Source organism: Rhyacophila brunnea, unplaced genomic scaffold (genome assembly GCF_057557595.1).
Source record: "Rhyacophila brunnea isolate RB1 unplaced genomic scaffold, BYU_Rbru_1.0 scaffold_16, whole genome shotgun sequence".
NCBI classification, from domain to species: domain Eukaryota; kingdom Metazoa; phylum Arthropoda; class Insecta; order Trichoptera; family Rhyacophilidae; genus Rhyacophila; species Rhyacophila brunnea.
Genome location: NW_028232816.1, coordinates 8,741,035 through 8,757,584, shown reverse-complemented (window position 1 = coordinate 8,757,584; position 16,550 = coordinate 8,741,035). Strand labels below are relative to the sequence as shown.

Below are 16,550 nucleotides of genomic sequence, written 5' to 3'. Positions count from 1 at the left end.
TCGTCATTAGATAGGAGGCTCGTAGCGTAATTGGTTAATGCACGAATTGGTGCAACACCAATGGTTTGTACGGCTTCAAATCCCGTCGAAATTCGTAACTTTTTTCAAATATAGTTTTTTTCTGGTGGGTATATAGGTAAGTATATGAGGTGTTTTCAAGTTATGTATGTTCAACTATATATTATATTGTAAATAATGAAGGTAAATAATATGTATTGCTTGCTTTCTTTTCTCAGTGCATAATCATTGAATTATTATTAAAAATAATATGCTAGACATACGAGACTTGTCAACAGTTAGTGAATCACCTTGAAGTATGTTTTGGCTAGGGCTGCAATAGTTATTATGTCGTCTCGCGGAATCGACATCAGCTGAAGTAATGTACAAGAAATCTGAAGGTTTAATTTTATTAGTTAGAAATTGAGTTAGCATTTACTTGGTAGAATTCCATTTTACAAGAAATGAAAATATAATTAATATTAAATTCTACAGGTTTTTTTTTTATAAAAGGTTTGTCGATAGCTATTTCGGTTGTAACACCATTATCAAGACTATTCAGATAGGCCGTTTGCCTTTGCTTAAATACTATACGTGTATAGATAGAGACAGAATACATTTTCTTATTCGTTCCAGCAATATTATGAATTTTTTTCATTATTATTAATTGTAATATTATTAATACTTTGAAAACCTTAAGTGGGTTTTTTTAAATTGCATATCGAAATTTTCAAAATTTATCAAAATTACAGTGTTCGATGGTTATTTATTGACATTATTAATCAATTAAAATATTATTAGTATAATTGTCTTAATCGTGTGTTTAGATTATATTTAATAGTGGCGACGAATACATTACCAAATTTTCATTAATTATGTGATTACTTTTGGATAATTCGCGATTAATTTCCAACTGTTCAAGTAAATTTAATTTTAGACCCTTATTACATATATGCAAACATTGTGGCGTTTCATTGTTACTGATGCTATGCGAGTTTGATATCAAATGTTTAGCAAACTGAGAATCTGTTTTACCATTCCTAAAAGACCGGAGGTGCTCTTCAAAACGAGTTTTTATTGACCTGCCAGATTGACCAATGTAGCATAGACTACATGTGCCACATGTTATTTTATAAACTCCGCTTTTCTCCAGTTTGTTGATTTTGTCTTTACTATTTTTTAAGTTTAATCCTAGATTATTATTAGCTTTGAATGCTACGTTAACGCTATGTTTAATTTCTTGATAAATTTTGTCTGAAATATTGCCGTGATAACCAATGGACTTGTAATAACGATTTGAATCTTTAACGTTAGGGTATATTGTTGATCTAGCTAATTTAAGTTGTTTTTTATATAATATTTTATCTACTATTGATGTTTCATATCCATTACTTAAGGCTATTTGTTTAATGGTATGTAGTTCATCCTCAAAATCTAATTTGTTCATGGGCACGCTAACTAACCTGTGGATCATGGCATGGTATGCCGCCAACTTATGAATCCATGGATGTTGCGATCCTTTATGTATAGTAGTTTCAGTATAGGTGGGTTTTCTATATATTTTGAAGTTATGTTTATTATTAACCCTCTGAATAGTGAGGTCTAGAAAATTAATTCTGTTTTCTATCTCTACTTCGACCGTGAATTTAATATTACAGTGCAATGCGTTAGCCCTGTTGATGAACGAGTTAAGTTGACGGTCAGTTCCTTTCCAGCAAATCAAAATATCATCTACGTATCTATGGTAATATAATATGTCAGCTACTGAGTCTATTTTAAGTGATTCCGATTCGAATTTGTCCATAAAAAGTTCTGCGAGCAAAGGACTTAAAAGAGACCCCATAGGGACTCCGTCAAGTTGATTATAAAACTCTGAATTAAATGAGAAATAGTTATTTTCTACACATAATTTCATTAAAGAATAAATTTCTTCTAACTCGAATGGGTGTACTTTAGCTTTTTCTAGTTTTTCGTACACTATTTCTAAACATTCTTTAACTGGAATATTAGTAATTTAGAAACCACTTAGGGTTTTCAAAGTATTAATAATATTACAATTAATAATAATGAAAAAAATTCATAATATTGCTGGAACGAATAAGAAAATGTATTCTGTCTCTATCTATACACGTATAGTATTTAAGCAAAGGCAAACGGCCTATCTGAATAGTCTTGATAATGGTGTTACAACCGAAATAGCTATCGACAAACCTTTTATAAAAAAAAAACCTGTAGAATTTAATATTAATTATATTTTCATTTCTTGTTATTAGTTAGAGTTTAGTTATAGTTTGGAAAATAGCTCGTGAAATATTGGTTTAAGGTTAGGTTAGGTTATGTGTCAGGTGAAAGCTAAAATTATTTTAAAATGACTGCAGGCGCTGCTCGCATGAGAATTTTTTTGTTTCGTTTGAAATAAGTTATCGGCGTGTTATTAACATTCTGAGTAAAAATGGAGTACGTGTACATATTTTGAAGCAGACCCTGTCTTTAAGCGATAGGATCAATAGTAGATCAATAGTCGAGCCTCGTCCACTATATATGTCACTGGAAATTGAAAAGTCGGGTTTTACTTTTATTCAGTTTGTAAAACATTTGGAAAGAATAAGCGATTTCAATATACTTCGGTTCAAACTTCAATGACTCCGGAGAAAAGGAAACGAATATGTCGCGTTAGATATAAAAAACCTGCACCATCACAAAAACCACTTTAAAAAGTTTTCATATACGGCAGGAATATCCAATGGGTCCATCATCGCGAGAAGAATTTTGGTCTCTTGTACCATAGGAATTGAGTTTTTTTTAAATTTATTTAGATCAACCAACAGGAACGATCATAGAGGACAGATGTAAATTGAATTCAGAAAAAATAATATGTGATGGTCCCAATAACAGGCGGACACAAAAGGCACAAAAAATCAAATTAAATTAGATCAAATATTATGTACCATATTATTTACCCGAATTTGACCGACATTTTTACCAACCTAAATTGTCGCCGTATTGTGAATTTACCAATTATTGTAGATAATTGCCGGTTGGCATCGATAATCGTTCTGTGCATGGAATACCTTCCGTGTTAATTTAACTCAATGAAAATAACTGAAACGTGCTAAAGACAAAAGAAGAGGACGTGAATCATCACTAAGCTTGTTTTATTTTGTTAACTGTCAATTCATGGTGGAACTGCATTGTATTGTTGTTTTTATTTAATAAAACGCATTTTTTTTGTAGTACTTATTCCACTTTTAATCAAGAGGGAGTTAAAAATGTCCCTCTGAGGCGAACGAAACCGGTTCTAATCTCTTGATTAAAAGTGGAATAAGTACTACAAAAAAATTCCGTTTTATTAAATAAAAACAACAATCATCACTTAGCATTATCAAATTTCCTGTTAGTAAGTAAGTAAGACACCCAACAGGAATCGAACCTTGTGCATGACCACTATGCTACGACTTTTAACTATTGGCCTTTTTAATATCTGCTCATTAGCGCTCTCCAAATGGAGTTATGGTAGGCGATCAATTTTTGTAATATAGTGATAATGCACAGGGCGCGATACCCGAGACACTTGGGTTCGATGCGGTATCTTACTTTTTTCGAAAAAGATTTTTGAAGTTATACGTCTTTTGGTGCGTTTGGGAAATCAGAACAGACTGTATTTTTGGCGTGTGATATGTAAACACATAATTTATTTTTTCATACGAAAAAAACACACTCGATTGGATTCGAACCACCGATTGTTCGGTTATCATGCGAACAAAATATCTTTACGCCACGGTATGGTACTGCGATCGTGATGATTAAACTGGATAATAATAGAGTTTAGAATTGTTCCGTTGCCTAGGCAGCGAATTCATTATTGTCGGTCATTTGCACTTCCTTACGTAAACAATCGATTAAACTTCAAAGCGATAGTTTATACTTTAAAAATAAAAACAACGAGAAACCATTATATAATTTAGTAATATAAGTTAAAGTGTATAGTAATAAATAAACGGCGTTCCAATAACCGGTCATTTTCCGTGAGTATGTAATTTAATAAGATACTTAAGAGCTAGTCAAAGAATCTAGTTAAGCACAAGTTTTGTTTTTGTTTTGTTACGCCAAAGAAGTATAACTTCTAACGCGCGTACATAAGTACACACAGCGATTTATTTTCTATTAGCTATATTTTCTCATGTGTGTTTTTAAAATTATGTATGTTCAATAATTAGAATGGTACATTCTTTAATATTGTGAATTATTCGTTGAATAAAAGAAATAGTTAATATTATTAATTCAATTAAATTTGATCCCAAAATATTCAGGTGGTGACCCTAACTCAAAATAAATAAATTACCATCACTTGACCAGATTTTGTAAGATATTACTTTTTTTTCGAAATCTGTTTGAAGTTTTGTAAAACGACGGATAAAAATAACTCGGGTATTATATAAGCCCCCAAACTGAACAATTAAAAGTATAGTCTCTCAGTTTTCTGATCAGAACACAACAAATCTCAAAATGGCAAAGTTCTTCGTAAGTAACTTTTAATTATTATTACTTCACATTTCGTCCAATTATATAACATTATATGTTAATAATTAATTTATTTACTTAAACTATATTATCAAACAATCACAATTAAACTATTTCCGACCATGTCCGATACTAATAGGATTATCTCCATAGGGTGGAGGTTTGTATTGACAGATTAAGTTTTGTTATAACACTTATGAATCTCAATACGTTAATTTTATATTATTAAACTCAGTAATTATAATATTCTCAGGATTCATTCCAAATTTAATTCAAACATTTAAGTTTATCATTAAATACTTATTTGAATTGAATTTCAAGTGAATTTTCTTGTCCCTTGTACAATCCTAATAGGATCATATGGGGCTACATAGGGTGGAGGTTTGTATTGACAGATTATGTTTTATTATAACATTTATGAATGTCAATACGTTTATTTACATTATTATACTCAGCTGGCTTTATTGGGTTGGGTTGAGTTGGGGTTCGAGATAAATTTTCGAGATATTCCATCCCGAATATCGAGAATTGAAATTGTTAACATTTCGGGAAATCGCGAATTCAACACAATTAAGCCAACGTCGACTCAAAATGAGCGCAATTTTTGCAATTTGAATTTTGAAACGTAAATATTTTACTATATTAATCTCGTCATAAATTATACTAATGGTTTTATAAATGCGTTTAAATATTAATAAATGTTAAAAATCTTAACACCACTGCATATTCATGTACTGAAATATGACTGTATTCTAAAATATTAGAGCGAGAGATTTAAAAGAATACTATTTTTTGTAATAAAAATACTTTTTGCAGTCATCAAATATTTAAAATAAATATAAAGGATAATAAGGCTTCAAAAGTATATAAATAGATTATCTACAACGTTTAAGGAATGTCCAGGATCATGGTTTGAAGCTACTTTTGACCTACGCTGAGCATGTCCGCCCTTAAGCAGTGCTTTGGTAAAAAAACAATATATCAATGCTCAATAACTTCGGCCTTGTCATCATTATTCAACATTGTAATAATTGGCAAGTCATTTAAACTATCGCACAATCGTCGTATCTACAGTCAGCATAATTATATTCTACATACGTGACATCGAAGTGCAATAATAAAGATATGTCATTTTGACATGTCATTTTGATTTCCATAGTAACGCACGTATATATTAATAATTTAGTTGCTAGGACTTCAGACCCTAGCAACCAATAATGGTGTCGAAATAACTTTTCATACAAAAAAGAATTAACTGAACATGAATTCAATTCTACTTCAAGATGGCTAAAAGTATTTAAAAATGCATTGTTATCGTGTTCTGATATATTCTAAAAGTTTCAAATGTCCAGCTAGTCGGAAAGTTAGTTAAACATCGATTGCAAGATTTGTAGCGGACAAAGAACCACCGGACAAATAAGGATCCGAGCTAAGAAAAACGTTGTAAAAATGATTCGTTATTTATTGAATATTCACGTTTATTTAATTAGCAGGTCATAGTTGTTGATGAGTGGCTTAATCTACATACCTATTTGTATCAATCATAATCTCGATCTGATCAGTAAGCTTCGTGTAAGTCGCTCCTGTCCCACGAGTTCGGACCTCGGGACAATATATAAGTATTGTTACATAACGCTCTTGAAACATTCTATTGTACCGACTGTTTACGCTGCAAATAAAACTCACTCCTCCATCCATCGGAGCAACCACCAAATCTCGACTTCTCATCTCTCCTCCTGACGACTCTCCATCTACACCTCTTGGTCACCCCAAACACTGCGTCCTCGTCCCCTCAACCACGAGACCCGCAAAAGACCTATTTTTACGAACACTTCTAAATAACTATAAGTCAATACATATATACTCTTTCAAGTAAATGCACGTTGGGTATTAATAACATGTGTCTTTTTATTACAGTTCATCTTCTTCGCAGTCTTCTTGGTCCTCGCCGCCTTTGTCGGTGCCGATCCCTACGGAGGACGCAAGGAGCACCGTGGTAAAGACTCATTTAACATCACCAATCTAATGAAATCTAATGAAATTCCTCAATTATCATCAATGCTTCTACACTTCAGTTTGCTGAGTCATAAATATGTAATAATCAAGGTTTTATAACGATTTTTTCTATCCACCTGATTCTTACGTAAAGTAGTTCACTGTGTGGCATGTCATCAACGACTGCCCTATACTAGAAAGGGAGAGATGGACTCTCAAGACTCTATGTATGCAACGTAAACATGAAATTGACTTCCAAACCTTACGACGTACAGAACAACACAAGAACACTACATAAAATATTTATTTCCAGCCATAAAGAAAATTAAAGATATAAATGGAGGAATATAATTAGCTACACGTCAGAGCAACTAATTCTCCAACTACCTTGTACGAAAAAGCAAGGGTATGGTTATTTATATAGATATACTTAAGTATATAAAAAAGACGTAAAGTAGTTTTTAAAAATATATTTTATTTAGTCATAATCTTATACAATGTCATGTTATATGTAGCAGACTGACAGATTTTGTATCACGAATTTTATTTAATAACTTACTACTAACCTTTTCATCAGTACAGTTAAGTAGTGTATTTAGTAATACCTAGAAAAGAAAGGATCATAACCACCGGCTTTGAGAAAATCATATAAATATATTGTGACCTCACCAAGTGTCGATCTGCCGAAGGCCTGCGCCTTACGCCCTGGACCATGAGGGCCACCATTATCACAAAAAGTAGATCGACGACCCCGAAGCTTTTATAATTCATAATATATTAGTGATGATTACAGATCAGTAGTATCATTAACAACTGAATATAATGTTTCGTCAGCAGATTAGCACATGTGCACTGAAGTTTGAATCTCTGAGTACACGGAAAATATGCAGAAAAAAACATTTTTGACTGAAGAATGTTGCTGATTTTTCTGTCAAATCTTTTTATATTATACTAACGAGCAGTGGCGGCCGGTAATTTTTTGGATTGTAATTTTTGAGGGTGCGCTGGAAACCTACCTTATTGAAAAATGAAATCAATTCGGTCTTATTTTTGATTTGACAAAACGTTATTGACATTTGGGAAATTACCTGTATATTTTATATTTTTAATAAAACATGTTGCGAGTTACTTAAATCTTTATTGGATTTGTTTTAAGAAACGATTGCATCTCTTATAGTAGATAAATACCTCTTACTTTCAACGTAAGCCATCTCATTCTATATACCTAAGTACATTATCTTTAGCAATTTGTACACTGTATGAATAATGATTATTATGAAACTGCACTTTGTGAAATAGTATTAAGATTTATTAGCTTATCACTAGAATTCATGAATTAATAATTTTCCATACCTATTATAAATAACCGACATCATTTCGCATTTAGCCAACACACAGGATAATGAAATATTAATTGTTCGGAAACGCGGTAGGTACCAAAATTATTTTAATCTTCATTGATTTAATTTGCAGTACACATAAATCAAAATATCTTACCGACCTTCTATTATATTTCTTATCCATTTTAAATTTATAAAATAATGAATTCTATTGTATCATGTTTAACAGGCATTTTACACACGAGATTGCTAAACATGATACTAAACATATTTTGAGCGTGAAATCGCGGCGTGAAGTCGCGTCGTCTATAATAACAAACCATAATTCAAATCTGTAATTGCTCTCTACTCAGAACAATATGATGTCATTTTACCCGGTCGGCGCTCGATATTCTGGAACTTACGCATGGCGTAAGTGATTAACACGGTTTAAGTTGTTTTATAATGGCTTTAGTTAATACTAAGCTTTGGGTTCATTTTAAGTAAACAAAATTATTGCCGGAGCGCAAACGATTTCAGCGAGGATGACGTACACGGTGCATAGTGCCTGTATTATGGCCGATTGCGAATGTGGGCACATCGGTTTGTGGTTTGCATTACAATAAGTGAGCGATAATATTAAAAACCTATGAAGAAAAAATATGATTTACGATTTTGAACGATGTTTCATAGCAATGCAAGCAGTGCGGTGCACTTGCGTGATGTTAGACCAGCCGCCGCTGCTAACGAGTACCCGACATGCGTTTCAATGTCACCCAAAAAAAGAAGAAAGTGTTTGTGTTTTAATTAGGTTTATTGAAATGCTTATAGATACACAATATTTTTTGGTTTTCTGTCTTGTGCGTACACGAATAAATCAAGAGCAGGCCACATACAGCTGTCTATGTGAGAAGCATGGATTTTCCAAATTTGGTAAAGGAACGCATACGAATATAAAAAGATAGAATAGAATAAGAAGATGGGTGCACTATTTCAGTAACCTTTACGGACGTGCACACAACAACTCACCAAAGTTACATTGCAATCGGATGAATGGTGTAGGAACTCATACGAATAGAGGAAGATAGAATAGAAGAAGAAAAAGATGGTTGTTTCTTCTAATTCAGAAACCTTTGCGAGTGTGCGCATAACTGACAAACTTTTCATCGCAATTGGATGAATGGTATAGGAACCATAGATATAAAAGAAGATAGAATGATGAAGAAGAAGATAATTTTTCTTATTCAAAAACCTTGGCGGGTGTGTACACAACAACTCTCGAAAGTTTCATTGTAATCGAATGAATGGTATAGGAACGCACACGGGACAGACAAACAAACGTCCATTTTACAATAAATACTATAGTTTTATATAGGGATATTCCCACCATGTCCGATCCTAATAGGATCATAATATGGAGGTTTGTATTAACAGATTATATATATAGATAGTGGAGTAACTTTTTTGCTTGAAGCAAAATATATAAAAATTTTGATATTTTGATCGAAGCATGGTTGATACTTTTCAATTTTTTTAAATCTAATATATAAAAATCAATATTTGTTTGTTTGTTTGTTCGTATTTTATGCGCTGCCATACTGTTCATCCAATTGCGATAAAACTTTGTCAACTTATTGCTTGCACTTATGCTAGGATTATAGGCTATATCTTATGTATAAAAATGAATGTATGTCTGTCTGTCTGTCACGTATGCGTTCCTATACTTTTCATCCAATTGCGATGAAACTTTGGTGAGTTGCTGTGTGCATACTCGGGAAGGTTTCTGTATTAGAAAAACTATCTTCTTCTTCTTCATTATATCTTCTTTTTTTCGTATGGTTCCTATACCATTCATCCAATTGCGATGAAACCTTAGTCAGTTGGTGTGGTAACACCCGCAAAGGTTTCCTAATTAATACAACCATCTTTTTCTTCTTCATTCTCTCTTCATTTATTCATATAGTTCCTATACCATTTATCCGATTGCAATGAAATTTTGATCAAGTGTTGTGCTCACGCTCGCAAAGGTCTCTGAATTGACACAACCATTTTCTTCTTCTTTTTCTTCTATTCTATCTTTTTCTATTCGTATGCGTTCTTATACCATTCATCCGATTGCGATGAAATTTTGACCAGTTGTTGTGCGCACGCCCGCAAAGGTTTCTGACTTAGTACAACCATCTTCTTCTTCTTCTATTCCTATGCGTTCCTATACCATTCATCCGATCGCAATGCAACTTTAGTGAGTTGTCGTGCACACGCCCGCAAAGATTTCTGAATTATTAAAAAATCATCTTCTTCTATTCGTATGCGTTCCTATACCATTTATCCAATTGCGATGAAACTTTTGTTAGTAGTTGTGCGTACACCTGCGAAAGTTTCTAAATTAGTATTATATAAAATACAAAGTTTGTTGTTTATTTGCTCCATCTAATTTTGATTTTTTTACTACATATTATAACGTTTGCATATTTTGGATTCGATTTTAATTTAGTGATAGTTAGTTTGACCTTTACTCCTATTGCAATTATTTTTATTATACATTTTAATAATAAATATGACCATAAAATATATGTAATAATAGGGTGCGGTCCGATTCAACACATTCACATTTTATTACATTTTTTACAATTGTAAGTTTATCTTTGACTTAAAATAAATATATTTTTCTTTTAATGATTTCAGATACTTGTTTATTAATTAAAAGAGTTGACAATGTAAATTATCAAAAAAAATCTCAAATTGCAAGCTTCGTATTTTTCCGCTAGGTGCCTCTTTAAAAACGGCTCAGTAAAGGCTTCGCCTTAATGAAAATCTCCATTAATTTTTTCAATATTTATTAATGCTTTATATCGTGGTGCATACGTCTTCACTCCATTTCTTATCAAACCAATGATACCAGAGAATAACAACAATTATGAATTCTTAACCGTGTTTTCGATATCTTTATCACGTACATAGCACTATCGTTTTTTATCTCTCCCCACACCAAAAATCAGTACTTACTCGAAATGGAAAATTTTAGTAATTGGGACGTTTTAAAAATCTTGCACCACGTTATATTTGTTTAGTGTTGATAGTTATGATACAAATCTTGCTATAATCAACAATCTTGGTGTTGACTTTATTAATCAAAAAAAAAAAAAAATTATGGTACCAAGTTTCAAATGTTATTTTTTCCTCTTTAGACCAAGGTCATCATGGAGATGCACATGATTCCGCAAGCGGACATGGTCAAGGACATGTTTCCGGACACGCTGGCGCTGACCATGATGGACATGGATCTCTTGCCATTGATGCCAGAGCAGGAAGTGAAGGCCAATAACACGGAGACGGACATGGAGCTCATCATTATTAATTTAAAAAAATAATACAAAATCCTTACACGCTATATACTGATTCTCACCGATTCATGATTTATGAATGGATCTCCACTAAGTTTATGATTAAGTGACACGTCTTTGCATTGTACTGTTACTTCCTGAACACCTACTGAAAAAATAAAAAAAAACAAAAATTAAATCTTTCATTTTACAAGAAAAATCATTAATTCTTCCCTAATGCCCTTTTCGTCTTCATACCTGGGAATTCTGCTGAATTCCAGTTAAATTTTTGCAATTTTCCCCTAACACATACAATATGTTATTAATAAGATAAAATAGTAGTGTTCAAATTGAAAACAAAACTAAGGTTGTGTTGCGTCCTCGGACTTCAGGTCATATATTTGGAGTACCTTTTGAGGGTGTACGATGGCTTGAACACGCCCTTGGCCTCGTAGTCAAATAAAGGCAAGATAAGGGCACCTAGTTACGCTCTTGGTCATCCAACAGGATGTTTTGTTATCAGATTAAGTCTCACGATCTATGTCTTTGAGACTGAGGACACGGTTCGTGGAAGACCAGGTTCAAGTAAAGTACGCGAGATGATGAGTGATATTAGGCCTTTGCCATTTAACTCGTATTACTACGTGAGTTGTTAAAATATCATGTATAAAACTACGTAGTAAAATATCTAGTTGAAAACGTATGAAAATTGTAATGCCACGTGTAAAGAATGAATGAGAAAGATAAGAGGTTGTACCAGAGGAATGAAAGAGTGGTTAGAAAATAATTATAACTTATAAATGCTAAAACCTTTAATCTATTAACGATTCGGAGCAATTTCGATTAAGATAAAGTTAGTCACATCTCCCACCACGGTTGCATTCAGCATCGTGGGCGTGACTACGCCGCAGACGTTTTCCGTTGTGGACTCGGTCGAATTTGTGAAGCAATCTAGCCGAGCTTGACCACTTTAAGATTGTTCTACCGAAATGACAATACCGGTAGCCTGTGTATGTAGTCGGACTCCTATGAGTGCTTAAATCTAAGTTCTAATATGTCATAACTGCGTGAAATGAACATCCGGCGAATCCGGACGAAGGGAAAAAGTGAGCTGTAATAATAATTTAATTAATATCTCAGAAACGGATAGCGATTCGGAACTCAAATTTTGACCTTCGTATCAAGAACAAGGTCCTCCGACTGTCAATATGTTTAGATTTTGTAAAAAGAAAAATCAGGAAAATTATTGTCATTTTCCGAGAAAACTCCCGAGCAAAAAGCCGCCTTCAACACGCTTAATGGTTTCTTAAGCAAAGTCAATCGTCTTTTACTGCAATTTGTTAATATAAAATGATTCTAAATATGTAAACACGGCTAGTCAAATGTACGCTCTGAAATGTCGATAAATCGGTTAGTACTCACTTTTTAGATACTAATCATGAAGCCATTCAATAAGAAATTCCGTCAGCTATGGTTTGACACCCAGATAAGGCCATTCGGAGAAGGTTCATGAAAATCTGTCCTTTTAAAATGAAGATTAATTGATTTGAAATTGACTTTTCTCCAAATATTTCAAGTCGGACGTTTGCATTAGCACCGCTACAAGCTAATTACCATTGTAAAATGATTAGAAATTAACATAGAACAAAACTATTAGTTAATTAAAATTACGCTCTAAAATTGACGGTAATCGAAATGTAACGGCAGAATTCAAATTGCCCAAGACGCCCACTACCTCAACCTCCTTCAGAGGATATAAAAGCTTGATTTTTTCCCTAAAAAAAGTAGTTACAGCTGGGGATCCCGACCTAGACCCCACGTCAAGTATATATGTAAATTTCGGTACGCAAAGCAACGGCGCGAGTCATTAAAGAAAAAAGCCGTACATCTCAAAATCCACGTCTGGTGGTAACAAGAAAAAAATTGCATACAAAAAGAACCGTTCGGGCGGATTTACGATACGTTGCCGGGCAAATCGTAGAGTCGATCGCGTGAAATTGTTTTCTCTCGGGAGATAATTCTTTTTGCTGGATTAAGCGCCGGCATTAGATATTCCCCCGTAGTATCGGGCGGCCATTTGCTTTTTTTTATACGGTGAATAACAAACTGCCGTCTGTAACAGATGACCGCGATATATGAATATTATAAATAACTATTGTGACGAAACAAACGACAGATAACTATAAAATAATTGATTAGAATTACGATTAATTCATGTACTATAAAAAAGTAACTCTAAAATAACAAGTTTGAATTGTGACTAATTCACACATAATAAGAAAGTGACTATAAAGTAACGGATTCGAATTTAAAAATAAATTACGTACAATAAACTACTATCGAGGGTCAAACAAACTCTGATCTCGAACGAAATATTCGGGTCCTGAAACCCTTCTACGGATGGAAACCGGTCTCATGAGACGGTCTAGAGTCTAAAGTTTACTATAAGTTAGTATTAATAATACATGTAATAAAACTATAAGCTGAATGTGAACGATACATGAATAAAGTGGGACAGTACTACTTCTCCAGAGTTTTTCTTTTATTTTTTTACTCTTTGCCGAACACTTGACAAAAACACCGAAGAAGATACGAAATTACTTAAAAAAATTATGATACTAGGGTTCGAATTGAACATTGACTGAGCTAGACCGGAACCCTGGATTTATCAGTTGGTACCACACATATTATATCCATTGCAATATTCAAAAAGGTTGGATATTTTTGATGCGCTCATAGATATTTATTCACAAACGTAAATTGTACATTGCCCAACTTCAGTTTGGGCAAACCCGATATAAAATCTCATTGGCTGAAAACCACTCCATACTAATCAGTCGATACCTCATTGGCTGCATACCATTTAATACCAATACACTGATTTATGAATAGCTATGAATGCTTTACGAACTATCAGCTATCGGCTCTCGTGGTGCAGTGTGTAAGGTGCTGGCCTTTCATTCGGAAGTTCGTGGTTCGATTCCCGGTGAGGACACAATATATTTATGTGATTTTCTCAAAGCCTGTTCTACACAATATGTTATTGTGGGTTTAAAATACGATTACTGTGAGGTCTGAGACTTCGTAAGGTGAAATAACTCGCTACCGTAAAGCATCACCACCAGAATTCATGCGTCGGACAGACATAAATAATAAACAAGCCCATACAACCTTTTGTCTATTGTTTTTGTTTTCTTAGGAACAAATATTTTAATTTAAAAAAAATTAGCTGTCGTTATTTAATTTAATGGTGACGTTGCTAAAATTCAATGTCTACGGAGTATTTTATATGTGGATTATGTTTTTTCACGTCATTTTTCGGCTATTTCTGATTACTGTCGAACTAGATCTTCTTGTCAACGTGTTAAAACTGTGAACTGATAAGCTCCTCCTGTTTTCAACAGCACTTCGGCTGCAACGACTTCCGGTTATAAACGAGTTGTTCACGTGTTAAAACTGTGAACTAACAAGCCCCTCCTATTTAGTTAATCGCACTTCGACTACAGCGACTTCCGGTTATTGCCTAGATCTTGTTGTCGGAGAGTATTCTTACGCATTTTTTTTCATATATATTATTATGTTCAAAAACATATTGTATATTTGTCGCAAATTAAATGATCTATCGGTGTTTTTGTATCTTTTTAGCCAAAGCGTTTATTCGACTCCCAAAATAAAATTATTAATTAAATTAAAAAAAAAAAATCACTATAATTTAGAAACTGGAAACCTATATGATATTTTGATTTACTTTTATTAGAAACATATCAAAACTCTTATACTATGAGTAGGCATCAGCAGCAAAGCTTGGAAGTAGGCTGTTAAGATCTGCCATAAACAGTGAACATTAAACTTTTGTCAGTGTGTGCTTCCCGTGATCACATATGCGTGTGAAAGATGGACCCTTAGTAAAAGAGAGATACAGAAACTTAGAGTAGCACAAAGTGGTATAGAGAGGAGCATGCTGGGCATAACGCGAAAGGACAAAAAGAGGAATGAGTGGATAAAGAAGCAGACAAGGGTTTGCGATGTAATAGAGTTTATTAAAAGCCTTAAATGGAGATGGGCTGGAGACAGCTCGAAGAAGAGACAATAGTTGGACAAATCTACTCATCCAGTGGTATCCAAGAAGTACAAAACGTCCGCAAGGTAGACCTAGAGGCCGCCGGATCGATGAGATGATAAAGTTCTGCGGAAGTACGTGGCAACGCAATGCACTGGACCGAGAAAAGTGGAAGCAGCTTGAAAAGGCCTTCATCCAGCAGTGGATAGATACAGGCTGATGATGATGATGAAACTTTGTTAGTAAAACGTATTTGTTTTTATTGAATTAAGACTGCAATTTACAGATGGAATTGGTTAGTTTTTAAAAATCAATTAAACCCTGCCTAAACCAAATCATAATATTTTTGTTATATTTTGGGCGAAACGACATAATTGTGCCCACTTTTTCATGTATACTTCGTCGGATAAAGAAAACATTTTACATATATTGTTGATTTTTTTTTAAATTCATTAAGCCCTGCCTAACCAACCTATAATACGAGATAAAAAATATTATTCTCTCTGTTAATCTATATCTATATCGATAGTATTTTATGATTATTATTTATTATGGCTTAGTTTCGCAGGGTTGAATTGGATTTTAAAAACTAACCAGCAGCATCTGTAAATTGTAGTCTAATTTCAATGAAAACAAAATAAATACGTAAAACTGACAAAGTTTATTGTGCACTATTTATGGCGAATCTTATTAGCCTATCTCCACCCTTCGCCACTGGTAGGCATACGTAGGTCGTAGGATATTACATACAAATCGGCTTCGGCTGGCGATTCTGCTAGTTGAATTCAAATACCATTCATACACCTGGACAGTATCGTAGCTACCTCATAACAAGAGTATTTGTATACTACACCCGTGTCTCCGAACCTATTTTGTTAGTCGGAACTCTTGAAGTATTTTGTAAAAATTTGAGAAACCCATCCATGGCTCACACAGATTAATATACGAGTACAAAAGTTATTTTTCTGATTTTCTATAGCATGCATGTCCAACGCGTTCAGTTATAATATTATAATAATATGATTGCATTGATATTTTGAAGGGGGGTATTAATACCTACAATTCCTATTTTTGAAGTCATACTTCTTTTGGCGCATTTGGGTAAACAGATCAGAGTGTATTTTTGGCGTGTGACGAAGTTGCGCGCGCCGATGTAACACGTTTGGCGTGTGACGTAAGCAGCGCGCGCCGATGCAACACAATTTATTATTATGATTATATTCATTTCGGTCGCAGGAGTACATGCGTATGCCCATAGTGTCATTTAGTTAATCTTTCAATACAACCAAGTAAACAGCACGTGTTGTAAACATAACCAGTATTGTGTTATAATAA

The 16,550-nt window shown here is 33.6% G+C and overlaps 1 long non-coding RNA gene across 1 annotated transcript; it reads left to right on the top strand.

Moving 5' to 3' along the window:
* Nucleotides 1-4,461: 4,461 nt before the first annotated feature.
* On the top strand, nt 4,462-11,327 carry LOC147074314 (uncharacterized). Its single transcript, XR_015070185.1, has 3 exons — nt 4,462-4,518; nt 6,436-6,514; nt 11,021-11,327. It is a non-coding gene; the product is annotated as an uncharacterized LOC147074314 (long non-coding RNA).
* Nucleotides 11,328-16,550: the final 5,223 nt, after the last annotated feature.